General features: G+C 39.3%; 1 pseudogene across 3 annotated transcripts in view; it reads right to left on the bottom strand.

The window, feature by feature from the left end:
• Window positions 1-2,409: 2,409 nt before the first annotated feature.
• Window positions 2,410-27,761, bottom strand: part of LOC144308792 (elongation factor 1-alpha 1 pseudogene) — a 279,120-nt pseudogene continuing 253,768 nt past the window's right edge. For 2 of the 3 annotated variants that reach the window (XR_013375110.1, XR_013375111.1), the window contains one exon: window positions 5,299-8,392. The product of XR_013375110.1 is annotated as an elongation factor 1-alpha 1 pseudogene, transcript variant X1 (transcript). Of the gene's footprint in view, window positions 4,848-5,298; window positions 8,393-27,761 lie in introns of those variants that run through there. The other variant, XR_013375112.1, reaches the window with a different exon arrangement.

Genomic DNA, 27,761 nt, shown 5'->3' with positions numbered 1-27,761 from the left:
AATTTCCTGGTTGACCTTTTCATCTTATAGCAGAATGCTATTTAACCTCCACATGTTTTAATTTCTTCCAAATATCTTCTTGTGATTGACTTCAAATTTCAAAGCATTTTGATCTGAAAATATGCAGAGGACAATCCCAATCTTTTGGTATTGGTTGAGACCTGATTTGTGACCCAGTATGTGGTCTACTCTGGAGAAAGTTCCATGTGCACTTGGGAAGAATGTGTATTCAGTCGTGTTCAGATGTAAAGCTCTGTAAATATCTGTGAAATACATCTGGTCCAGTGTATCATTGGAAGCTCTTGTTTCTTTGGAGAGGTTGTGCTGGGAAGCTCTTGTTTCTTTGGAGAGGTTGTGCTGGGAAGATCTGTCATTTGCATAAAGCACTGTGTGAAATCTCCCAGTATTATTGTATTAAGTATGTCTTTACCTTGGTTATTTTCTTTTAAGTTTTTCTTTATTCATGAGACAGAGAGAGAGAGAATGAGGTAGAGACACAGGCAGAGGGAGAAGCAGTCTCCATGCAGGAAGCCAGATGTGGGACTCAATACCGGGTCTCTAGGATCAGGCCCTGGGCCAAAGGCAGAAGCTCAACCACTGAGCCACCCAGGTGTCCCTTTACTATGGTTGTTAATTGACTGACCTATTTGGCAGCTCCCACATTAGGGGCATAAATATTCATGATTGTTACGTATCTTGTTGGATAGATCCTTTAAGTATGATATAGTGTCCCTCTTCATCTCTTAGTACAGTGTTTGGGATAAATTTTAATTTATCTGACATGAGGATTGCGACCCCTGCTCTCTTTTGAGGACCATTGAAATGGTAAATGGTTCTCCAATCTTTCATTTTCAGGCTGTAGGTGTCCTTATGTCTAAAATGAGTCTCTAGTAGACAGCAAATAGATGGGTCCTGCTTTTTTATCCAGTGTGAATCCCTGTGTCTTTTGATGGGATTATTAATCCAATTCATGTTCAGAGTTACTATTGAAAGATATGAATTTAGTGTCATCATAATACCCATTTAGTCCTTGTTTTTGTGTATGATTTCTTTGGGCATCCTCTTTCTTTTACAGGATCCCCCTTAATATTTCTTGCAGAGCTGGCTTGGTGGTCACATATTCTTTCAGTTTCTGCCTATCTTGGAAGCACTTTATCTCTCCTTCTATTCTAAATGAGCCTTGCTCAATAAAGTATTCTTGGCTGCATGTTCTCATTTAGTACACTGAATATATCCTGCCAGCCCTTTCTGGCCTGCCAGGTCTCTGTGGAGAGGTCTGCTGTTAATCTAATAGTTCTCCCCATATAAGTTAGGGATCTCTTGTCTCTTGCTGCTTTAAGGATTTTCTAATTATCTTTGGAATTTGCAAGTTTCATTATTAAATGTCGAGGTGTTGAACGGTTTTTATTGATTTCAGGGGAAGATCTCTCTATCTACTGAATCTGAATGCCTGTTTCCCTCCCCAAATTGGGAAGTTCTCAGCTATGATTTGTTCAAATATGCTTTCTGGTCCTCTGTCCCTTTCAGCTCCCTCTGGAACCCCAATTAAACATAGATTTAAGAAAATAAAAATAAAGAAATAAATAAATAATTTTAAAAACATAGATTTTTTTCCTTCTGAGGCTGTCCTTTATTTCCCTTAACCTTTCCTCATGGTCTTTTAATTGCTTTTTCTCTTTTTTCCTCAGCTTCCTTCCTTGCCATCAACTTCTCTTCTATGTCACTCACTCTTTCTTCTACCTCATTAACCCTCATCGTTAGGACCTCCAGTTTGGATTGCATCTCATTTAATTGATTTTTAATTTTGGCCTGCTTGGATCTAAATTCTGCAGTCATGAAGTCTCTTGAATCTTTTATGCTTTTTTCCAGAACCATGAGTAGCTTTATAATTATGCTTCTGAATTGGCTTTCTGACATTGAATTCTAATCCAAATTCTGTAAATCTGTGGCAGAGAGTACCGTTTCTGATTCTTTCTTTTGTGGTGGGTTCTTTCTAGTCATTTTGCTCAGTGCAGAGTGGTAAAAACAAGTTGTACTGGGAAAAGGAAGAAAAAAAGAAAAAAACAAAACAAAACAAAAAAACAAGTGGGGTTCTATATACTGTAAATCCTCGACCTCCCCTGGAGTTTTCCAGCGCTGCTCTGCCAAGAACTTGCTCTTCTCCTGTGCTTCCAGCTGGTTTTCTGGAGGAGGGGCCTGCTGTGCTGATTCTCAGGTGTGTGCACCACTCAGTGGGAGCTGTTTATCCTCTGAGGCCCCTGTTCCCTGGCGGCCCTGCTCTGTCCCAGGCACAGGGTGACACCAGGAGGAACAACAACACTGGCAGTGGCCAGCCTTCCAGCTCTGGAGTCAGCTCCCACAGTAACTACCACAGTCTCCAGTCCACACTGGCCTGGATGCTCCGGGGGGGGGGGGGAGGGTGGTGCTGGTCTGCACAACTTGGGGGTGCCCAGCAGCAGGAGAGTCCTTGATGTCCTGTGCCCTCCCCACCTCTGCCTGTCCTGGGGGAGCACAGGATCCTGGGCTGTGTCCTCTCAGCGACCTAGGATCTGGGGCCTGTGCTGCTGGATTCGCACTCCTGGCCGTGGCCCCTGAAGGCAGCAGAGCATAACCTCCTCCACCTGGAGCTGCCGCCTGAGCTTCTCCTGAGGCCCTGCCTGGCGCAGCTCCAGCCCTTTACCGAGCTCGGCCCACAGTCTATGGCACTCTCCCTTGGGGCACACCTCCCTTGTTTGTGTCCCCGGGAACCTGGAGGCTCCACTGCCCCTCCTGCGGTTCTGCTCGGTTTCCCTGCTAAGCACCTTTCCCTCCAGGAAGAATCCAGTGCGGATTTTTAAAGTTCCTGCTTCTCCAGGGCTGGGCTTTCCTCTCCTGGAGGCTTTCACTGCCCGGCTTTAGCCTGGCTCTTCGAGGGGCCACTCCCCACTTGATTCTTTTTTATTTTTTTTCCCACCTTCCTACCCTGTTAGAAGCAAAAACTCTTCTCTCTGTAGTGTTCTAGCTGTTCTGTCTTTAAATCTCAGGCTGAATCGTAGGTTTTCAGGATGATTTGAAAGTTATCTAGGTAAGTTGGTGGGGACAGGTGACTTGGGGACCCTACTTTTCCGCCATCTTGCTCCGCCCCCCTTATGCTTTTTTTTTTTTTAAATGGCCGTGTAATATTGTGTAACTACCGCATATTCCTTATCCAATTGTCTATCAGTTGATACTTGGGTTGCTTCCATATCTTGCCTATTGTAAATAATAATGCAATAAACATTGGAGTGTATATATCTTTTCGAATTAGTGTGTTCATTTTTGGGAGGTAATACCCTTGTAAGCTGTGGGTGGGAACGTAAATTAGTATGGTCACTGTGGAAAACAGTATGGATATTCCTCAAAAAGTTAAAAACAGAAACCATATGATCCAGTAATTTCAAAATAGTTTAAAAAAAAAAAACAATAAAAGGAGTGCCTGGGTGGCTCAGTCTGTTACGCATCTGCTATCAGCTCAGGTCATGATCTCTGGGTCCCCGATGGAGTCACACATTGGGCTTCCTGGTCAGCAGCGAGTCTGCTTCTCTGTCTCTCTCTCCTTCTGCCCCTCCTCACTGGTCATTCTCTCTCTCTCAAACTAATGAATAAATTTAAATAAAACTAATGAGATACTACCACATGCCCACCAGAATGACTAAAATAAAAAATAAAAACAAAACCAATTTTTGGCAAGAATGTGAAGCTATGGAACTCCTATTCCTGGTGAGCAGGTAAAATTTCACAATTTCAAAAAACATCTGACAACTTAAAAAAAGTTAAACCTTTATCTACTCTGACACAGCCACTAGACACCTAGATATTTGCCAAAGAGAACTGAAAACATATGTCCACAAAATGACCTGAACACAAATGTTTATAGTAGTGTTATTCAACTTAGCCCCAAGTCAGAAACAACCCAAATTCTCTCAGTAGAAGAATAGGTAAACCAACTGTGGTATATTCATACCACGGACATTCCTCACTAATAAGAAACAACAAACAACTAACACATACATACAACACTGAGAAATCTTAAAAATGTTAAGTACAAGAAGCTAGATACAAAACATATGCATACTGTATACTTTTATGTATATGAAGTTTAAGAGCTGGCATTGCTAATCCGAGGAAATGGAAAATAGGACAGTGGTCGCCGGTTGCAGTAGAGATCGACTAGAAGGAACTACAAGAGAATTTTGGGGGATTGTAGAAATATTCCATATCTTTACTGAGGTTGTGGTTACTAGGTATATACATTTTTCATAATTCATCAGTTTTACACTTAAAATACGTGTATTTTGCTATATGTAAATTTCACTTTAATCTTTAAAAAAGAAAAAAGGGGGGCCTTTGAGTGGTAAGTCAGTTAAGGCACCCAACTCTTGGTTTCAGCCAGGTCATTATCTCAGTGTTGTGTGTTGCTCAGCATGGAATCTGCTTAAGGCTATCACTCCCTCTCCTTCTCCCTTTGCACCCACCCTCACTCATGTGTACTCTTTCTCTCTTTCTATAAAAATAATCAACAAATCTTTGAGAAGAAAAAAAAAGAAAACCTAAGTCTTAGAGATGCAGAAGGAAGGGGGGATTCCCCAGCTTTGTGTCAAGTTAATGTGGGTGTCTTAATATCTAGATCTCGTTTACTCAGCAAACACCTTTATACTAGGCAACTGGTACTCCAACAACAAAAATGAACAATTCCATACTCTTAGCACCTCAGTCCAATCAATCCAATGCCACTTCAGTCCAATCTCAGGTGTATGAAAAGCCAATCCACTGTGTCTTCCAGCTTCCCTTCTCTTTTCAGGTGTAGATCTCAGATGTGTTTCCAACTCCTAAAAGAATGGGAGTTCTTCATAGAATGCCTCAACTTTGCTTTTCAACTAATCAAAGCGATATACCCAAAAGCAAGAATTATAAATGCATTTCCACCACCTTGTTGGGTTTGTGTTTAATGCAAAAGCCAAATAGGGAACTGTCAACCTCTTGCTGGAGAATTAAAACATTAAGACAGACACAAGTATTATACCCCAATGTTTATCCCGTCTAATAACTAAAGGTTATTTTTTAAATCTAATTTGTTTTAATGACCAAGGATTTTGGTGTTCAAAATTGCTACTTTCTAAGCATCCTTTATTTTTTTTAAACTTTTGTTTTAATGGGTCTCAAAATTCTGTGACAGATTTTTGGTCAAGTTGTTTCTATTAAAAAGTACTGATTTTAAAAACTAATAACTTAAAACTGCCACACATGCACACACAAAAAATGGTCCACAAAACATTCTCCTTTCCTTCTGAAGGTTTTACGATGCATTGTTATCATTAACCAGTCTTTTACTATTAAACTTAAATGGCCAATTGACACAAACAGTTCTGAGACCGTTCTTCCACCACTGATTAAGACTAGGGTGGCAGGTATTGGGGATAATATTCATTTAGCCTTCTGAGCTTTCTGGGCAGACTTGGTGAATTTGCCAGCTCCAGCTGCCTTCTTGTCCACTGCTTTGATGACATCCACAGCAACCGTCTGTCTCATGTCACAAACAGCAAAACAGCCTGAAGGAGGATAGTCAGAGAAGCTATCAGCATACATAGGTTTGCCAGGAACCATATCAACAATGGCAGCATCCCCAGATTTCAAGAACTTGGGACCATCTTCCAGCGTTTTTCCAGAACGACGATCTATCTTCTCCTTCAGCTCAGCAAACTTGCAAGCAATGTGAGCTGTGTGACAATCCAGCACAGGTGCATATCCAGCACTGATTTGGCCTGGATGGTTCAAGATAATCACCTGAGCCGTGAAGCCAGCTGCTTCCATTGGTGGGTCATTTTTGCTGTCACCACCCACATTGCCACGACGAACATCTTTGACAGATACGTTCTTGACATTGAAGCCCACACTGTCCCCAGGAAGAGCCTCACTCAAAGCTTCATGGTGCATTTCAACACACTAGACTTCAGTTGTAACACTGACTGGAGCAAAGGTGACCACCATGCCAGGCTTAAGAACACTAGTCTCCACTCGACCCACTGGGACAGTACCAATACCACCAATTTTGTAGACGTCCTGGAGAGGCAGACGCAAGGGCTTATCAGTTGGACGAGTTGGTGGCAGAATGCAATCCAGAGCTTCAAGCAGTGTGGTTCCACTGGCATTCCCATCTTTACGGGTGACTTTCCATCCCTTAAACCAAGGCATGTTAGTACTTGGTTCCAGCATGTTGTCACCATTCCAACCAGAAATTGGCACAAATGCTACTGTGTCAGAGTTGTAGCCAATTTTCTTAATGTAGGTGCTGACTTCCTTAACAATTTCCTCGTATCTCTTCTGGCTGTAGGGTGGTTCAGGAATCCATTTTGTTAACACCAACAATTAGTTGTTTTACACCCAGTGTGTAAGCCAGAAGGGCATGCTCACAGGTCTGCCCATTTTTAGAGATACCTGCTTCAAATTCACCAACACCAGCAGCAACAATCAGGACAGCACAGTCAGCCTGAGATGTGCCTGTAATCATGTTTTTGATAAAGTCTCTATGTCCTGGGGCATCAATGATGGTCACAGAATGCTTGTTGGTCTTGAATTTCCACAGGAAGATATCAATGGTGATACCACATTCACATTCAGCTTTCAGTTTATCCAAGACCCAGGCATACTTGAAGGAGCCTTTTCTCATCTCAGCAGCCTCCTTCTCAAATATTTCGATAGTTCTTTTGTTGATCCCACCACATTTGTAGATCAGATGGCCAGTAGTGGTAGACTTGCCCGAATCTATGTGTCCAATGACGACGATATTGATGTGAGTCTCTTCCTTTCCCATTTTGGTTTAGATTTAGCGGTGGTTTTCACGACACCTGTGTTCTGGTGGCAAACCCATTGCAAAAAAGCCCAAGCATCCTTTAATATAGCTGTAGCCCTAGGAGTTGCAGAGGTCCTATGGGACTCAGTTGCAGCCCAACTCAACTGAATAATCAATGGTATACTCTCAGAACTACCTCATACTTCATAAAGTACTTATATTCACAGTTACTACTTCCACTACATCCTCTCATCTTGTGAACTTGGGGAAATCTGCTTTCAATAATAACAGTAGCTACTATTTACTGAACATTTTAATCAAACACTGCTGTGAATTGTTTTATTTAATCTCAAAACAACCCTAGTAGATAAGTATAACTATAATCATATCCATTTTCCGGATGAAGAAACTTAAATGTACAGAAGTGACACAATTACTAAGTGGCAGAGCTGGGAATTCAACTCAGGATTGCCTGACATCAGAGATCTTACTCAAATACTAAGCTATGCTGCTCTCTTGCTAAATCTTTATCAGGCCTGTAACTTGGGTTTGCTTACAAAGGGAGTTTGAGCCATGAATACAGCTTCTGACATTTTATAGTAAATTCCCCCCCTCACCCCCGCACGATGACAGGAGAAAAGGGGACATATGATCACAGTTACAAAATTGTTTCAAGATAAGAAAGGAAGGAGGGATCACTAGGAGAATCTAGTTATCAAAATATTTACCTGGACAGTCTCTGTAATCATTGCAGTGCAGGCAAGGGAAATAATAAGTCATTGCCCAGGGATCCTATTCTTTGAGTATTCAAAAGAGAAGAACTTCTTGGTGATTGAATTTATAGCCATTAAATACTTTCATTGCAATGTTTATTTCAAGTCATTAATTGTAGTTGGAAATATTTAGGGACCTCAAGGTAAAATGTTCAGCCTTGATGAGAATCTGGCATGATTTGCAAAGTGTTACAGAAGGCAGGTCCAAAATATGAGTCTTGATTTCTTTCTAGGCACCACAATGGGGTGCCTAAGGGTCCAGCCCTTAAAAGTTTCTACCCTTATGCAAAACAGTGGAGTTGTCATTTTTCAGAATAATAAAAGACTTCTTTCAGTTCATGCTGTAAGTGTGAAGAGTTTTTCAAGTTTTCCTGAGCACTTTTCCATATTTCTTGCAACAATAGAAGATTATTCAAATTAACCTCATCCATTCAGGTATTTAACATCAATATATCCACATTCAGAGATAAAAGATTTTCTATCTCGAGAGCTTCTTATTAACTCTTCTTATCTGGTCAAATTTCACTAGGCAGGCCACAGGAAGTTGTAGATCCTAGTGCTTCCCGGATATTGGACTTTCTCCCAAATCTCTGCCTGGGAACTGCGAGCTGAGTTATTGCTGTCGGAGAATTATGCAGTGTGTCTGGGCTGTGTGAGGTTATCTGATCAGCACAGGCATTGGTGAGTAAAGTTTACTTTCCCCCAGACAAAGAACTATAAACTCAGAGTCTCAGGCCTGGAATAAACTAAAATGCCATTTTGTTGAACTTGTAGTCAATGCCTGTGTCACCTGAGAATTATATTCAGGCTCCTGCAATAATAGAAGAATAGAAATAAATTTACTGAGTGCTTACTGTATGCTAAGGATAATTTTTATGTATTATTTCATTTAATATTTATAACATCATTCTAACATACAAATTATTTTACAGATGACAAAAATAAAATTCGGAGAAGTTAGATGGTTTGGCCAAGGTTACATAGAAGTAGCAGGGCCAAGATTCAAAACCATGTCTGTCTACACAGCCCATACCCTTAAACATCACATTGGCCCTCATAATTCAGTTATCCAAGATATTCCCAGCTCTAATGTTCCATCATGGTGTTCCTAAAAACTCACTCATACTTGTCAGTATATCTGCATCAGTGTTAGACTCAAAATATTTAAGTACCATACCTCTTCTTTCTCATTTTTCCTCTTCCTCTCCCAACAAAAACAACAAACCTACTTTGATTTTTAATATTAGTCCCTCTATCCATGGTGACAAAAAAATATTGGTTAGCATAAAAATGAAACTGGCCATTAAATCTTGAATTTCTAGAACAAAATAAAAGCCTAAGTTGGATGACAATATGGGAAAATCAGGACCAAAGATAAACCTATCATAAGCCATTATGACTTAATTAAGTCATCCTCCAAAGTTTCATTGAGTTCAAATGTAAAAAGACTCAAGATACCCTGGGCAAAATGAGTCTCTCAGTTTTTCACTGGGTTCTACAAAACAAAACAGACTTGTTTGTCTGGTTTATTTAAAATTATTTATATTCAGAGCTCTTCTCCCTTTCTACCTGCTTGTTGGTGACCTCATCCAGAGCAGGGATCATGTCTCTCATTGATTTCTTCTGCTTTTGTTTTTAAGTACCTATACATTTATTCTTCCAACATTTATTGAGCACCCTTTTTGTCCTTGACACTGTATTGAGCACTGGATACACTTGAAAAAAACATATTCTCACTCTCAGTTTAGTGAAAAAAACAAAATCTAAACCAACAGCTGTAATTTAATACACAGAATGCTCTAATAGAAGTATGTGCAGAGTATTGTTTGTTTGGTTTTTTTAGAGTATTGTCAAGAACGCAGTAGGTAGCACAGTGTCACACACATTACAGATGTTCAATATCCATTTGTTTAATTTACTTAAAGAGAAGAACAGCTTAGTTTAGTAAAGGGGGGCCATGACCTATGAGGTAGATCAAGGCCACAATAATGCAAGCTCCCCCATAACTCCCACTTCTCCAAATTAAGACCAGCACACAGAGACAAAAGATATTAAAATGGAGGAACAAATTTCTAATGTTTAGGTGTTTTTTTACCCCAACACTTCATTCTGCAAGTGTAATATTATAGAATATCCTATTATTATATGGCCCAGAAATAAGTTATTAGTGGGTTAGGACTCAAGATTATTAGCAGAAGTGAGGAAGCACAAATTTTCCTGTATCAGTACTGGTAAAAGTTTTAGGGGTAGAGAGGGTGGGGGTAGAGGATGCTTACTATGGATGGATAAAAAGTGACAAGCTAAAAGTGATATGGGGGTAAGAGCTTCTGAAAATAGAGACTAGACAGTTGTATAATGTTGGCTGGTAGAGAGCAGTAGGTACATAGTGTTTCTAGCAGAGGTAAACAGTAAACAAGACCAGGTAATTAGTAAGAAGTTGATGAAAACCAATTACTTTTTATGAAAACCAATTACTAAAGTAAATTACTGGTTATTTTGGATGGTTATTAGGAAAAATGGGTGTGATATTACTGCAGGAGTAAAGAGCTGGACATGCTTGAGATTCTCCCATTTCCTGTCTCTTCCAAACTCTATAACCCCTCTATGCCCACATTTCTTTATTTCCTTGCCCTCAACCTTCTCTTTGATCTCCAACTTTCATCAAACAAGTATTTATGTATTCCCTATTGTAGATAAAGCATTATGCCAGGTATGGAGATAAATGATATGTGGTTCTGCCCTCAAAGAGTTTACAACCTAGAGAAGGAGATGAATACGTACTGTATATACTCCATTAATTGCAATTTATTGAAGAAAGTGGTATGTGTTATAACAGATGAGGAAAAAACCAAACTACTGTGAGAGCTCTAAAGGAAAATATTAATTCTGACTTAGGAGAAAGAATACTTGGAAGACATTGAGAAATAAATGGCTAGAATTTTGATGGAGAGAAATGGATGGATAGCCATTCTGGTCAGAGGGATGTAAGCAAAGTCATAGAAAGTGGCATGTCTGGAGAATGCTGAGTATGTCAAAACTAGGGAGGCAACTCATCCTAGTTTGCCTGTGATTTTCCAGATTTTTGCACTGAAAATTCTGCATTCCAGGAAGATTAGGTAGGACAGGTAATAAATGATAATGAAGGGTACTGAATGTCAGGCTAAGAAGTTACGACTTCATTTTGGAGGTGGTGAAGAATCAAAGGGTTTTGGAAACGGAGCGATATAATCAAAATATAAGATTATTCTGGAAAAAAAGTATCCAGGGAAGATGAAAAAGGTAAAATCTTGTTTTTAGCTTTTATTTAAAATCCAGTTTTTTTAAATAATAAATTTATTTTTTATTGGTGTTCAATTTGCCAACATACGGAATAACACCCAGTGCTCATCCCAACAAGTGCCCCCCTCAGTGCCCGTCACCCATTCACCCCCACCCGCACCCTCCTCCCCTTCCATCACCCCTAGTTTGTTTCCCAGAGTCAGGAGTCTTTATGTTCTGTCTCCCTTTCTGATATTTCCTACCCATTTCTTCTCCCTTCCCTTCTATTCCCTTTCACAATTACTTATATTCCCCAAATGAATGAGAATATATGTTTGTCCTTCTCTGATTGACTTATTTCACTCAGCATGATACCCTCCAGTTCCATCCACGTCGAAGCAAATGGTGGGTATTTGTCATTTCTAATGGCTGAGTAATATTCCATTGTATACATAAACCACATCTTCTTTATCCATTCATCTTTCGTTGGACACCGAGGCTCCTTCCACAGTTTGACTATTGTGGACTTTGCTGCTATAAACATCGGGGTGCAGGTGTCCCGGCGTTTCATTGCATCTGTATCTTTGGGGTAAATCCCCAACAGTGCAATTGCTGGGTCGTAGGGCAGTTCTATTTTTAACTCTTTGAGGAACCTCCACACAGTTTTCCAGAGTGGCTGCACCAGTTCACATTCCCACCAACAGTGTAAGAGGGTTTCCTTTTCTCCGCATCCTTTCCAACTTTTGTGTTTCCTGCCTTGTTAATTTTCCCCATTCTCACTGGTGTGAGGTGGTATCTCATTGTGGTTTTGATTTGTATTTCCCTGATGGCCAGCTATGCAGAGCATTTTCTCGTGTGCTTGTTGGCCATGTCTATGTCTTCCTCTGTGAGATTTCTGTTCATGTCTTTTGCCCATTTCATGATTGGGTTGTTTGTTTCTTTGCTCTTGAGTTTAATAAGTTCTTTATAGATCTTGGAAACTAGCCCTTTATCTGATACGTCATTTGCAAATATCTTCTCCCATTCTGTAGGTTGTCTTTTAGTTTTGTTGACTGTTTCTTTTGCTGTGCAAAAGCTTCTTATCTTGATGAAGTCCCAATAGTTCATTTTTGCTTTTGTTTCTTTTGCCTTCGTGGATGTATCTTGCAAGAAGTTACTGTGGCCGAGTTCAAAAAGGGTGTTGCCTGTGTTCTCCTGTAGGATTTTGTTTTTTTTTTTTTTTTTTTTTTTATTTATTTATGATAGTCACAGAGAGAGAGAGAGAGAGAGAGAGAGAGAGGCAGAGACATAGGCAGAGGGAGAAGCAGGCTCCATGCACTGGGAGCCCGACGTGGGATTCGATCCCAGGTCTCCAGGATCGCGCCCTGGGCCAAAGGCAGGCGCTAAGCCGCTGCGCCACCCAGGGTTCCCTCCTCTAGGATTTTGATGGAATCTTGTCTCACATTTAGATCTTTCATCTATTTTGAGTTTATCTTTGTGTATGGTGAAAGACAGTAGTCTAGTTTCATTCTTCTGCATGTGGATGTCCAATTTTCCCAGCACCATTTATTGAAGACTTCTTCTTTACCAATTTGAATGCCTTTAATGTCTTTTTGTTGTCTGATTGCTGAGGCTAGGACTTCCAGTACTATGTTGAATAGCAGTGGTGAGAGGGGACATCCCTGTCTTGTTCCTGATCTTAGGGGAAAGGCTCCCAGTGCTTCCCCATTGAGAATTATATTTGCTGTGGTCTTTTCGTAGATGGCTTTTAAGATGTTGAGGAATGCTCCCCCTATCCCTACCTCTGAAGAGTTTTGATCAGGAATGGATGCTGTATTTTGTCAAATGCTTCCTCTGCATCTAATGAGAGGATCATATGGTTCTTGGTTTTTCTCTTGCTGATATGATGAATCACATTGATTGTTTTACGAGTCTTGAACCAGCCTTGTGTCCAGTCTTGAACCAGTAGTATAAATCCTACTTAGTCATGGTGAATAATTTCTTTTTTTCTTTTTTTTTTTTATAAATTTTTTTTTATTTATGATAGTCACACAGAGAGAGAGAGAGAGAGAGAGGCAGAGACACAGGCAGAGGGAGAAGCAGGCTCCATGCACCGGGAGCCCGACGTGGGACTTGATCCCAGGTCTCCAGGATCGCGCCCTGGGCCAAAGGCAGGTGCCAAACCGCTGCGCCACCCAGGGATCCCCTAATTTCTTAATGTTAATGTACTGTTGGATCCTATTGGCTAGTATCTTGTTGAGAATGTTTGCATCCATGTTCATCAGGGATATTGGTCTATAATTCTCCTTTTTGGTGGGGTCTTTGTCTGGTTTGGAATTAAGGTGATGCTGGCCTCATAGAACGAATTTGGAAGTACTCCATCTCTTTCTATCTTTCCAAACAGCTTTAGTAGAGTAGGTATGGTTTCTTCTTTAAACGTTTGATAGAGGGATCCCTGGGTGGCGCAGCGGTTTAGCGCCTGCCTTTGGCCCAGGGCACGATCCTGGAGACCCGGGATCGAATCCCACGTCGGGCTCCCGGTGAATGGAGCCTGCTTCTCCCTCTGCCTGTGTCTCTGCCTCTCTCTCTCTCTGTGTGACTATCATAAATAAATAAAAATAAAAAAAATAAAAATAAAAAAAAAATAAAAGTTTGATAGAATTCCCCTGGGAAGCCATCTGGCCCTGGACTTTTGTGTCTTGGAAGGTTTTTGATGACTGCTTCAATTTCCTCCCTGGTTATTGACCTGTTCAGGTTTGCTATTTCTTCCTGTTCCAGTTTTGGTAGTTTGTGGCTTTCCAGGAATGCGTCCATTTCTTCTAGATTGCCTAATTTATTGCTGTATAGCTGTTCATAATATGTTTTTAAAATCGTTTGTATTTCCTTGGTGTTGGTAGTGATCTCTCCTTTCTCATTCATGATTTTATTAATTTGAGTCTTCTCTCTCTCTTCTTTTTAATAAGGCTGGATAATGGTTTATCTATCTTATTAAGTCTTTCCAATTCTTTCCTGGTTTTGTTGATCTGTTCCACAGTTCTTCTGGTCTTGTAAAATCCAGTTTGTTAATGCGCAGTGTAACATTAGTTTCAGGTGTACAATTTAGTGATTCAGCACTTCCATACAACACCAGATGCTCTTCACAAATGCACTCCTTAATCTCCATCACCTGTTTCACCCATCCTCTGGTAACCATCAGTTTGTTCTTAGTTTGCCCCTCTCTCTTTTCCCCTTTGCTAGTTCATTTTGTTTCTTAAATTCCACATATGAGTGTAATCATATGGTATTTGTCTTCCTCTGACTTATTTCACTTAGCATAATACTCTGGCTCCATCCATGTCATTGCAAATGATAAGATTTCATTCTTATTGATGACTGAGTAATATTCCATTTCCATTGTATGTGTGTGTGTGTGTGTGTGTTGTGTGTACCACATCTTCTTTATTCATTCATCAATGAATATGAATGAACTTGGGCTTTTTCCATATTTTGGCTATTTTTGATAATGCTGCTATAAACATTAGGATGCATATATGGAAAAAGGTAAAATCTAATTTGCAACCTATTGCAAGAGTCCATGTGAGAGATACAAAGAAGACTTCAACAAAGGAATCTGTAGCAGGGAAGAAGAGGAGCCACAAGACATAATGAAGTGGTAAAAACCACCAATCCATAGTGACTGATACAAGAAATTTAAGGAAAGAAGGATGATGACTAAGGTTCCCAACCTGATTTATTGGGAAAATTCAGGTGCCATTAGATGTAGGAAATAAAAACAATAGTTTTATTTCAAGTATATTTCAATTTTTTTATTTTAGTTTCCAACAGTCTGGGGCTTGGGGCGCCAAACAGACATAAGACTTTTTGGCTAAAGAAAGATATTGGCCGTAGCTTTAAGATTTGGAAGCCATAAATACAAAGAACCATACATAGTCATAAAGCCAGATTTGACCACCTATGGAAAGAATAAAGTTATAGGAATTAGAGAGGAATATATGATGATCATTAGAGTCTTTCAAAAGCACTCTATTCTCACATTTTATTGGATATATGACATCATTGCCATTTACCAGACACATAACATCACTGCCATATGATAGCTTTAGCCAACTAAACATGGATAAAAGATATCACTTGTAAGCAGAAACTTAAAGAGGTAATACATGGTTCAACATGCCTCTTTTCTCCTGCCTTAACAATCATTAAAGCATGCATCAAGAATTTTAATCAGTCTGGGTCCCTAGGTAACTTCAGTGAGCAGAGACACACTGCTGATAGATTTATAGCATGAGCAAGAAATAAACTTTTGTTGTTTCAGTCCATTCAAAATTCGGGAGTTGTTTGTTGCTATAGAGTAAGCTAACTTATCTTGAATGCTATGTAAATTTTAGAAATGTGTATATTTAGAAGTCAGAAAGAAGAGGGAGCTGACATAGTAAAAGAATAAACAAAAAGGTAAGGAGTGAATTGAGAGAAAATGAATCTTAGAAGACAGGGAAGAAAAACTTTCAAGAAGTGAAAATGGTAAGAAATACTAGATAAAATTAAAGACAGAGAAAGAACATTGGATTCAGCCATTTGTAGTACATTTGGTCACTTTTAATAGGTTCAGTTGTGTGATGGAAACAAAAACTGGGAGTTGACCTACTCATCCTGTACAACTGAAACTTTGTACTCTTTGACTGGTGCTGCTCTATTTCTCCTTCTTCCCAGTCTCTGGCAACCATCATTCTACTCTCTGCTTGTAGGAGTTTGACTATTTTAGGTTTCTCGTGTAAGTAGTATCATGTAGTATTTGTCTTTCTGTGCCTGGTTTATTTCATTTAGCATTAACACCTTCCAGATTTATCTGTGTTGTCACAAATAGCAGGAATTCCTTCTTTTTTAAGCTGACTAGTATTACATTGTATGTGTATGTTACTGGATTTGGGTTCTTGGGCCTGACAACCATAAAAATGAGGCTGGACCCCAAGAGCAAAGGCACATGTAAGGCTTTACTGGGGCTACCTTTGAGTAGAAGGAAAACAGAACAACAACAGAGAATAGTCAGGCTGGTCTCCCCAAACAGAAGAAAGCTCCCTCCTGATTGGTTGGAAGGCAACCCAGGCAGCTCATTGGTGTTTTTCAGAGCCTGAGTGTCCTCTATTTTATGTCCGGCTTGTAACCAGGGATGCATTCAGTCATCCTGGTTCTGCTGTGCAAGAGTAGTTTAACCACAGCCACAGGCAGAAAGCACCCCAGATATACAATGTTTTTTACTTGAGGCTTGTTCCCATGGATCCTGACTTCCTCATATATAGCATATTTTCTTTATCCATCATTCACTAATGGGCATTTAGGTTGCTCTCATGTTTTGGCTATTGTGAACAATGCCATAATGAACATGGAGATGCAGATATCTCTTTGAGATCCTGATTTAAATTCCCTTGGAAGTAGAAGTGGGATTTCTGGATCATCAGTCTTAGAGATCTACCATACCACATAGAGACTATAGTTTACAATAGTATATAGTATGCTTTAAAAATTAGTAAGAGAGTAGATCTTATGTTGTATAATATCACTAATAATAACCATAATGATAAATAGGGCAGGAAGGAAATTTTGGAGGTGATACATTTATGGCTTAGATTGTGGTAATGGTTTCACAGGTATATACTTACCTCCATACTCATCAAGTTGTATATATTAAATATGTACAGCTTTTTGTAGTCAATCATGCTGCAATAAAGTGAATTCTCTTAAAAGATGCATTGAATTGAAGAGCTAATAGGGAGTGTGAAAGTGGAGAAAACTTATGACGATAACCCTGAATTAAAAACGTGGTGGGAAAGGGACGTTGCTTAATCAGTGCCCTGCCTCCCCTTTGATAAGCATGGTTACTTCTCTCTTTCCATCTCTTTGCTTATTTTCTTTCTCCATATTCCCCTAGCTTCACTCCCTAGACCTCTCTTTCTCCTAGATGTCTCTTCTCTCCCTCTGCTTTGTCTGTACTTCTGTTTGTCTCTGCCATGTCTTCTTCCTCATAATTATGATGTCATAGATTCTCCAGTTGTACTGACTAGGCCCAGTTCAGTCTGTGGTCTAATACAGAGAATCTGTCTACTCTACTGCTGACCAGACTAAAATTGAATGTTGCATCGATGTGGGGATGAGCTCACTAATTTACAAAACTGCTTCTTCCGTCATATTAGATAACTGTAGTTATCTAGAGAGAAAACCTGTCCTCCTACTCAGCTTAAATATGCCCTCCCTTTCACTTTCTCCCAATCCTCATTCTACTCTTATGTGACACAACACAACTATTCTCTGCTATATCTCATTCTTTTATTTTTTAAAGATTTGTATTTATCTATTCATGAGAGACACAGAGAGAGAGAGGCAGAGATGCAGGCAGAGGGAGAAACAGGCTCCACGCAGGAAGCCCAATGAGGGACTCGATCCTGGGACTCCAGGATCACGCCCTGGGCGGAAGGCGGACACTAAACCACTGAGACGCCCAGGGATCCCCCTCTCATTCTTGATACTGACACTGTCTTTTCTCTCCATTCTTCATTCTTAGCTCTCACTTTCTATTGTCTCTCAGTGATGGCCCTGAACTAGAAACTAAACATAAATTTCATGCTTGATATCCTTAGTTACACCAAGTGGCTGAATAAATTGACCTTATTTTTTAAAATATATGTAAATGTAATATATATATATATATAGAAATGAAACAGTATTCCCTTGCTATATATATATATAAAAAAAAGATTCTACTTACTTATTCATAATTATAAAAAAATATATATATAGGCATCAGTATTCAGGAGATTTATTTCAGAACACATTCCTAGCAATGAAAACAACTTAGAATAATGTATATTTAAGCTAGCTTTTGTGCAGCAAGTCTTATATAAAGAAGTGTTAGGCTTCTTTAAAAAAGAAGTCTTTTTAAGTTCACAAAGAAAAAGTTAGGTTGAACACTTTAAAATCACTTTTTGGGGGGTTGACAAACAAAACCATTAACGTTTTTAAAGTTAGTTTTTACTTATGTATGGCCCCTGACTGAATCAATTATCCTCAGTAGGTTCAATTAAAGGAGTGAAGAATCTTGGAGGACATCATTCAACATTGCCCTTCTTTAAACTCTCCTCCCTGTTCTTCTCAAATGCTGAAGCCTTAGCTTGAATGGCCTATTATATTGCTCTTATAAGGGCTTACTGACAGGAATTCGAAGATGGTGGGAGATCTGTTCCAATACTTAAACTGTTTATAAAGCTCTTCTCAAAAAAAAAAAAAAAAAAAAAGCTCTTCTCTGGCTGAATATTGTTTCTAGCATTGAAGGGAAAGGAAAGGTGCTTATAAATGCAACCACTGACTTCCTAGATTCCCTTATACCTTGAAACACAATGATAAGGTTAAATTAGGAGAAATCTTAGTCATATTTCTTCATTCAGAAACAATCATCACTTTTATGTCTGCATATCTTTATAATTTTCACAGCATTTCCCAACCCATTATCTTGTTAGGACTTTACAGTTATGTGAGGTAGGAAAGATATGTATGTTTTCCTCAGTCTACAGATAATGAGACCACAGCTCACTTAGGTCACACAGCAAGTACATGGTCAAACCAAAACTAAAATGCCCCTACTTCAGTATTCTTATGATTCACATTGGTTCTTTGAGTTCTAATTTAGCTACAGGATAGTATAGTTATGCCAGGCAAGGATTGCATGCAATTTCATAAGAAGCAATCTCCATATTGCTGTAGTTATCCTGAAGATCCATTTTGCAGAGGCCAGACTCAAGGCTTTTTCTACCTGTGGCTTCCACTTGACTGTGGTCATCATTTATGATGGGAAAACAGTCTTCATGTACATGTGCCCACACTCTCAATTGTCCCAGGATAAGATCATCTCAGTGTTGTATGGGGCTATAACACCCATTTGGAACCCACTCACTTACACTCTGAAAAACAAGGATGTTCAAAGATGCCCTAATGAAGGTGATCAAAGGAAAGATAATGGTCTGATGGCTGTAGGTACCCTGTCCAGCATCCTTTTCAAAGAGTCACCAGTTCTTTGCTCTTTCACAATTGTCTACAAAACAGAATTGAATAAAAGATGAACCAACCAATCTCAGGCCCAATTAAATGGAGGTCAGTTGTCATCAAACAATTTTTTCCATGACAGTTTCATGTTTAAGAACATGGATCCCTAAGATGGTTCTCTAGTGCATGAGTTTATTTTTCACTGATGTTAATCATAACCAAGGAAAAGCAGGTGCTAGAACATTGGATAGAGAAGTCCACTTGGATAGAGATAGGTACCACTTAAGGAGGGAAACTGTTCTTTTATATACAAATGAAACAGTATGCCCTTGCTTATAAACTGCCCCTTCCCAGAGAAGGGAAAGCTACAAACACTTGTGATGCTAACCCACTAAGAGCAATGAATTTCACATACTAGCTCTGAAGCACCTACGTAGTCATGGTGTTCACCTGATGAAAAAATATGGCAGGGAGGCACACTCCACATTCTGCCTAGTATTCCATTTATTTTGGTATGTTTGCTGCAACAAGTTTGTAATTTACAGAGCCAGATAAGAATGATTTTTGGATCAGCTACTGTTTTGTTTTGTGGGCACTTCTCTGCCCACAAACAGAAATGGGAGTGCAGAAAGTAAAGGGAGATCTCTAATCTCTGTATTTTCCAGGGGCTTTTTTTTTAAAAGATTCTACTTACTTATTCATGAGACACAGGCAGAGGGAGAAGCAGGCCCACTCCAGGGAGCCCAATGCAGGACTCAATCCTGGGATCCCGGAATCATGACCTGAGCCAAAGCCAGACACTCAACCACTGAGGCACCCAGGCGCCCCTCTTCCAGGAGCTTATACTCTGAAAAGGATCAGATGACTGCTGAAAATCTAAGCCTAGAGGAATAAGAAATTTAACAAGATTCAGATGTGCATACCCCATCTATTCTAGGTAACCTCCATGGTACTGCCAAATTGGCTTTTTCCTATTCCCTTCCTTCCTATGGAGTTGGTCTGGCTTACCCAGTACTGACTGAGTTGAATGGGTAGGGATGTGAGATTGTGTTCTACAGAGGTAGACCTGAAATATGCACAGTGCATATTTATATGTTGAAAGCAACAAGGATACCAAGTTGGTTAGTAAATAAACATGCATTAGGAAAAGTGGAATTTCAGACATGTGGGGGGGGGGGCACATATATACTACAAGGAAAGACTAGTCCAGAGGGCTAGAGTCAGGGATTGACATAAGGATCTCAGATAAAAGCAGACTGAAGCACAGGAGTAAAACCTAAGGGGTTAAGAAGATTGAAGTAGGCTGACTTAAGAAGGCAAGTTAGCGTAGACCCCTGGTTTTCAAGCTTTATGAATCACGTGGAGAATCTTGATGAAATGCAAATTCTGATTCAATAGGTCAGGGTCATAATCTGAAATTCTGGATTTCTAGATTACTGGCAAGCTTCCAGGTGGTTCCAATGCTACCAGTATGTAGACCTCACCTTTGAGTGTCAGAAGTATGGGCAATCCCATCTAGAAGACACTGATACAGTAGTGTGGATATCAAGTAACAGTTTAATGAGGATGAGAGGAGAGAAAAATTTAAGTTCATAAAATCACACAGAAGTCTTTAAACATTTAGACATTTTATTTTATAATTCTTAAGCTTTGCTCTAACACTAAAAATAAAGAATAAAGTTTTCCATAGAGAACAGATTTCTGCCTTGGATCATTCAGGACTCTATAGCTTACATGTCAATGACTCAGTGATGCTTTTCTTTACCCTTAATGATGTTGTTTACAAAATTATATCTAAACTGGGACTTCCCCAGAGGATAATGAAGCATTTGCTGCATAGAGAGAGGCATGAGAACAATATTTTTGGCATTAGGCTGGAAAGGATAAAGCAGTGGCCCAGTAACCTAATATCATAAATACATGAAATTTGTGCACCCTGAAATCAACACTATTGCATTTGTATCATATGCAAAACTTAAGACAAATCATATAAGGAGCTCTATTCCCGTCAGTACTAAAGATATTTTCTTGTAATTGTAGCTAGCATTTACACAACGTTTAGCAATTTATGCATTATTTTCGCATGTTATATTTCTTACAGCAAACCTATGAGATAGGTAAAGCAAATATTAGGCCCATTTTCAGAATAGAAAAGAAAGTTAGAGAGTCAAATGATTTACTAAAGGACACAACTTAAACACTCAGATGTCTTGACTACAAATCCAGTGTAGTTTCCATGGTACATCTAAGATTGTGCCTTAAAGTAAATTGTAATGCAAAATGATTGCCACACATTTTGGTGGCATGTTCAAGAATTCTAATCAAACAGGTGAAGAAATTCATATGGGTCATAAAATGAAATGCTAAGCCAAGGAACATGGGATCTACATGAGGAGTATATTACTTGTTTCTTCTCATCTACCAGGGGATCATCTAAATATAGGAATGCTGCCTTTCTTGTCAATTTCTATGTTATTACCAGTCTTTGGTTTGTGAAATACTTCTTTCCACATAGCAGGGATTACTTTGCCTACCTGTCTACATAGTGATCCCCACCCTAATTTCAATCTTGAACTTAGGCAAGGAGTATATAGGAAACTCTAAAAACTTTTTTGATTTAATATCAGAATAATCAACTTCTATTCCATATTTGACCCTTTGTCTCAGTTAACTTCCATTACCTTTTCCCAATTAGTTCTTTGGGTCATGGTCAGCTGCCTACTAGTCTAGGCCTTCTAGGACTCATTAGAAGCCTCACTCTTACAAGCGATATTCCCTCCTCCTTCCAGAGACTAGGACCCTATTTGACCTGGAGTGCACCTTTCTGCTGTCAAAATTCCTGAGTGATGACCACCTGCCTATAAGGTCTTGTCTCATATCACTACCTAGGTTAGAGGCAGAATACTTAAGGGTAGATATTATATTGGGAGTACAACTTCAGAGAATAAAGAAGAAGGGCATGGATAATGAATCAAGAAAGCAGGGAAGACCAATTCAAGGATGTGCTATTGAGCTGATCTCAGCTAAGTGAAACTCTTTGCTTAATCCAGTTGAATTTTTTTAAGAAGTTGTATAAACTCCATCCCACTCATGGATGGAAACAGAGGGATGAGTTTTTTCCAAATTTTGGAAGGCCAATTGGAAGCCAATGATGTGGTAAATAGATCATTATTAACCAACTTTCCCTAAGTACTTCATGTCCTACTGTGTGCTATATGCCTTATATACGTGATCTCATCGAATCCACACACCAACCCTCGGGTATATATTAATCTTATCCATACTAGCAGATGAAGAAACTAAGGCCCAGGGAGGTTAAGCAACTTTCCCATGGTCACAAAGCATATAAATGGTGGAACCAGGATTTGAGGTCAAATTTCATGATTCCAGGACCCTTAACCACTATTTGGCACTGCTTCCAGGGGAGTGAATTTAGCCACCACTCCTATCTCCCAATGGATAAAGATTCACCCATTCACCCAGTCCTTCATGCTTATAGGTTGTACACACACACACACACACAAGCAATGGTCTCACAGTAGTATCTACTAGTAGATCCCAACTTGAGGATTTAAGAGGCATACAATGAAGGCATGAGGTGAGGTATTGTCTGGTTGCACCTGCATGAAGTATGTTGGAACCCACATAGCTGATCATCACAATGACAGCTAGAATAATGTATAAGCGAAGCCAGGATGTACAAAAAGGATGCCTAATATATCCTAACACTAGGGGATGAAGGCCTTCTCTCCCTGTGCCAGATCCACCCAAATGCCTGAATAGTATTCAAAGTCTTGTCCTTTTGTTACTACATCTCACATCTTCAATTATCCCATGTCTAGCTATATCAAACCTCTTTGTGTCATGGGAGAGACTGGTTGCAGATGACAATAGGAAAAACCAAATAGGAAAAATATTTCAACATGGGAAAAACAGTATAACAGGCAGTTGGAAACAGAAACTAAGGCCCTGCTTGGTTAGATAGACCACCTTTTTGGATGGATTCCACATTTTCATAAAGGAGGTGACTGACAGCCAAAAACAAATGGCCCATTTCACAAGCCTGAATGACTTCAAGGATGTAGAGAACTGCAGAAAAGTGTTTCCCCAGCACACAAAAAGGTGCTGGTACTGGTAAAGTTTTTACCAGTCTGTGTGGCAAGGAAAAGAAATGAAAGTAATGAGCTCTTCAGATTCAGTTTCATTCAAAGCCAATTCACTGAAGCACTATTTAGAATAGCAAATAGTTGGAAATACTAAAAAGCCCATTAATAAATGACTGTTAAATTTGTAAATCCATACAATGGACCACTATGCAGATAGAACAAGAATTAGAAAATTCTCTACGTACCGACATACAATGCTTTTCAACATGCCCTTTTTAGCAAAAACAGTAGGTATAGAATGTTATACACAAACATGTATTTGTTTACTTATACATAGAATATCTCCGGGAGGATGTCCAAAGAACAGATAACAGTGGCTGCCTCCAGAGAAGGAAACTGAGTGATGAAGGAAGAGGGGTGGCGGGGGGACCTTTATATTGCCCATTCTTCTGTACACTTTGAATTGTGGACAAGAATTTTTCTTTGTTTTGAATTTGTTTTCTAATTTTTTACCTGAAAATAGTCACAGTGAAAGAATACGGTTTATAAATTGTGGACGGTTGTTTGTTCTGTTATTAACACATCCTTACTTAGCAAATAAAAAGTTGCCAACATTATGGCAAAGTTCACTTTGAAAAAAATATACTTTGTATGTGAAACACAAAATTTTGGAAAACCACTCTTCTAAGGTCCCTCATGGGGACTCAACAACCAGTCTGTCATTTTGCTATTCCACCCTTAACTTGTGTCTCAGTTCTGGACCTATGCTTCTGCCTTAGACATCCGCTTAGTACCTCACTCTTTTTAGGACTTAGACTTTGCTGTGTTTTTTGTCAGTCAATGTCCTCTATGATCACCACCACCATCCATGGCTTAGTATCATATCTTGCAATGGGATACTGTGACTGGGGCCCTTCTACCTACTGATTGACCTTTCTGGTATACACAACTTGATTGGATTGCTTTCTATACATTACTTGTTCCCATATTTTTCTTTACTATTCTCTAAATGCCTGTGAGACCATCCCTGGCAACTCATGTTAGATCTTTCTGATGTCAAGTGTTTGCCTGGACAATCCTTCCTAAAATATTATGTTCTGCTTATCAGACTGGAAGTCCTCCCATGGCACTTCTAGTTGAGTCTTTCCGTTCAGTATTTCTTTACAACAAATGAGGCCAAATTGGTATTATGTCCTGTGGTAGAGATTGCTAGCTATCTTTACCATTATCTATTCTCGCAATCTTCTTTGGTATAGATTATGGAATTGTATTTAAGTGGCAACATATCTAGCTAAAAAACTATAGTCCCAGACTGACTTATTTCACTTAGCATAATACTCTCTATCTCCATCCACATCATTGCAAATGGCAAGATTTCATTCTTTTTGATGGCTAAGTTTTATAAATACTAAGTTTTATATATTTATAAATAAATATATGTATGCCTTATCTTCTTTATCTATTCATCAGTTGATGAACATTTAGGCTTTCTCCACAATTTGGCTACTGTTGATGAATTATTGAATTCTGCTCCTGAAACCAATATTGCACTGTACGCCAGCTAAAACTTGAATTTAAATATTTAAAAAAAACCTATAGCTCCCAGCTTCTCTTGAAGCTAAGTGTATCTGAGTAACCAATTTCTTATCAATGAAATAGAAATAAAAATGTTCTGGGGGATTTCTAGAAAGTCCTAAATAGAAGCAAACCAGCCGCCATCTTTTCAGTTTCCCTTTTCCCTTTCCTCCATCCTGATGTGTAGAATATAAATGTGATATCTAGAGCTCTACCAACCTTCTTACTCTGTGAGAATGAGGGCAGAATGCTTAGCTGAAAGGTGTATGAATCTATGAATATTGTAGAACTAACTACCATAACTATTCTGGACCTATCATCTTCAGTTATCTTTTATGCGAGACAAAAGAATCATCCATCTTGTTTAAACCACTAATATTAAGTTTTCTATCCCTTGAAGCTGAACTGATTCCAATTGATACATTGTTCCTACCAGTTTGCCATGTCCCTTTAAAGGTAACTATGCCTTGCCCCATAATGTTTCTTTTTTTATTATTTTTTATTTTTTTGAAGTTTTTATTTAAATTCCAGCTAGTTAATATACAATTAATATTAGTTTCAGGTGTACAATATAGTGATTCAACACTTCCATACAACACCAACTGTGCATCATGACAAGTGCCTGTCTTAATCCCTGTTACACATTTGACCCATTCCCCTGCCCACCACCCCTCCAGTAACCCTGTTTGTTCTCTATAGTTAAGAGTCTATTTCTTAGTTTTCCTCTCTGTCTCTATTTTTCCCTTTGCTCATGTTTTGTTTCTTAAATCTCACAATGTTTCAATATTCAACATGTCTGACTAAGGGCATCTCCCTACATATGTAAGGAATATAGATATTTATGGAATTTTCAACCCTATCCATACTGTTAATTCCTTTATTGCCTACATACTGATTTATTACTATTCACTGCATACTTGGTGGTTATTGCTTTATAATTAATTTAATTTTCCACCCCAAACCATGAGGACAGGAGATATCACGTCATGTGTTAAATGTGGCTTTTCCAAGGCAAGCTGAGCAGATATTGATTGGAGCAATTTCAAACTCATGAACACTGTCCAATCATTAAAGTAATAACCACTAAAGTTCTATCTACTGCTCAGACATCTCCTCTGAGCTTCAGCCACATGCATTCATAGAAAATGGACCCATATCTACCACAAGTTTTAAGACAACTCAAATTATACCATTCAAAACCACAGAACGTCACCTCTCCCTTTAAATCTCCCCTTCCTCCTGTTTTCTGGATCTCACTGAATGGTGTCACAATCCACCTGAAAGGCATCTTCTAATCCTCTTCCTCTCTCACTACAAACTCTAATCATCCCTGAAGCTCTGCTTATTCTACTCCTGTGATAAATCTCAAATCCATCCCTAGTCATTCATCCTACTACCTCTCACTTAACTCTTGCCCTCATCATTTATTGCTTTGACTATTGCAACAACTTGAGATATGGTCTCATGGGCAAGTCACTCCAATACAGGTTCCACACTATGGTGTCACCCATCTTTCTGAGTTTGTGTCAGAATCCTCAGTGATGTCCAGTTATGTGAAGGCAAGAAAATAAACTTTTCATTGTGACATTTAAGACCTTCAAAGATCTGAACCCAGCCCACACAGGTGTCCTGCCTGTTGCTGATCCAACCATACAAACATATTATTATTCTCATAAGCACTTCATTCATTTCCAACTCTATGTATAATATTGATGTAGACTTCATTAAATGTGTGCATTTAGAACTAGTTGAACTAGCCAATCTTAGAAACCCAGCAAGATTATCTCTTCTAATTTGAGCCTACTTCAACTACCTTTTATCTTCAGCATAAAGAACAAATCCTTTCTTCATTGGGGTCCCCACACACAAATTTACATGTGCCGACATTGTACAACTCTATATTGTGTACATGATTGCACAATGTAGCACCCCTTCCATGTATCTATGGATCTTAGGAAGTGGGAGAGGATGTCATCTATATGGGCCAGCACTAGGACAAACCCATGCTGCTGTGTGAACTTCCCCAGATACTCCCATGGATACAGAGCCTTCAACAGTCCATAGAACATTTTCCAACATTAAGAAGTTCACCTCTACTCTCCTATACTTCTCACCCTAATAACTCCAAGACCTCCGTTTTCCCCACAAGCCCCATCAGCCCTTCTACTTCCTGCCCAGGCCTGGTATCACCTGTTTTGGGCCTGGACTTGCTGGCTAGATCCAGACCATTCTTCCCAGGTACCTCTCTAAACCAGGGGCAACTTGGCCTCCTGAAAAATGAGATGCATCTGAACAACCAGGCCCCTTAGCAGAGCTGATGCTTCTCAACAGCTAAGGATGCTCTGTTCATTTGGGCTTGGCCTGAACAGTCTCATGTAGCTAGAACCTAGTCATTGTTACTAAATTCAAGATATCAGAAAATATTGTCTGGAACCTCTTATCTTTACTTTTTTCTTTTTAGAAAATACAGACTCTCTAATAAATAGCACCCTCTCCCCTCTAAGCCAAGAGTCAAGTGGAACAAAGGTGGGGGAGTTGTTTTGTTTTCTGCAGTTAAGAAGTGGGGGATTCAATATGTGTTTACAATGAGAGCAAAGTTAAAATAGCTCATACAAAAAAAATAAAATAGCTCATACTACATTGCCAAATGAAGGATAACAGAGACATAAACACCGCCCTTAAAAAGATTCTTTTATAAGAAAAGTATGAATTGAATCATTTACTGAAGTACTGTTTGAACAGATGGTGTGATTCACAGCTAACATGTAAGCCATCTTGGGAGCTTATGGAAAAGTAAACAAGTGGAGCTAAAAAGAAATCACTTTATTCCCCAAAAGGCTCTTTCATTCATTTTACTAGAAAATTGAAAAGTTTATGTTTTGAAGGCTGCGTTTCCTTGGGGAATGTCAGGAGTGAGCAGGGAGGAGAATCTCTTCAGAGCAAGAGTACATGGATGCAGGGTTGAGCTCCACATTTGTCTCCTAAAGGATGACATGAGTCTAAGAAGTGAGACCCTCTGCATACTGACTCTTCCCAACCACTAAAGACACTCGTATCTTTGTGTGTCGTGAAAGGTCCCATGCGCCCAGATGGAAGAGAAGGGAGTTAAGAGTTAGGAATCAGTTATGTAACAGGATCTTTGCTAGGAACATTGCAAGTGATGCTTCCTCTAAAGCTAGCTCACCATGGCCCCAGGAATCATACATTTTCCTAACGGGAACATTGAGGTGG

This window comes from Canis aureus, chromosome X (genome assembly GCF_053574225.1).
Source record: "Canis aureus isolate CA01 chromosome X, VMU_Caureus_v.1.0, whole genome shotgun sequence".
NCBI classification, from domain to species: Eukaryota; Metazoa; Chordata; class Mammalia; order Carnivora; family Canidae; genus Canis; species Canis aureus.
The sequence above is the reverse complement of the archived record's forward strand: the minus strand, read 5'-3'. Positions and strand labels throughout refer to the sequence as shown.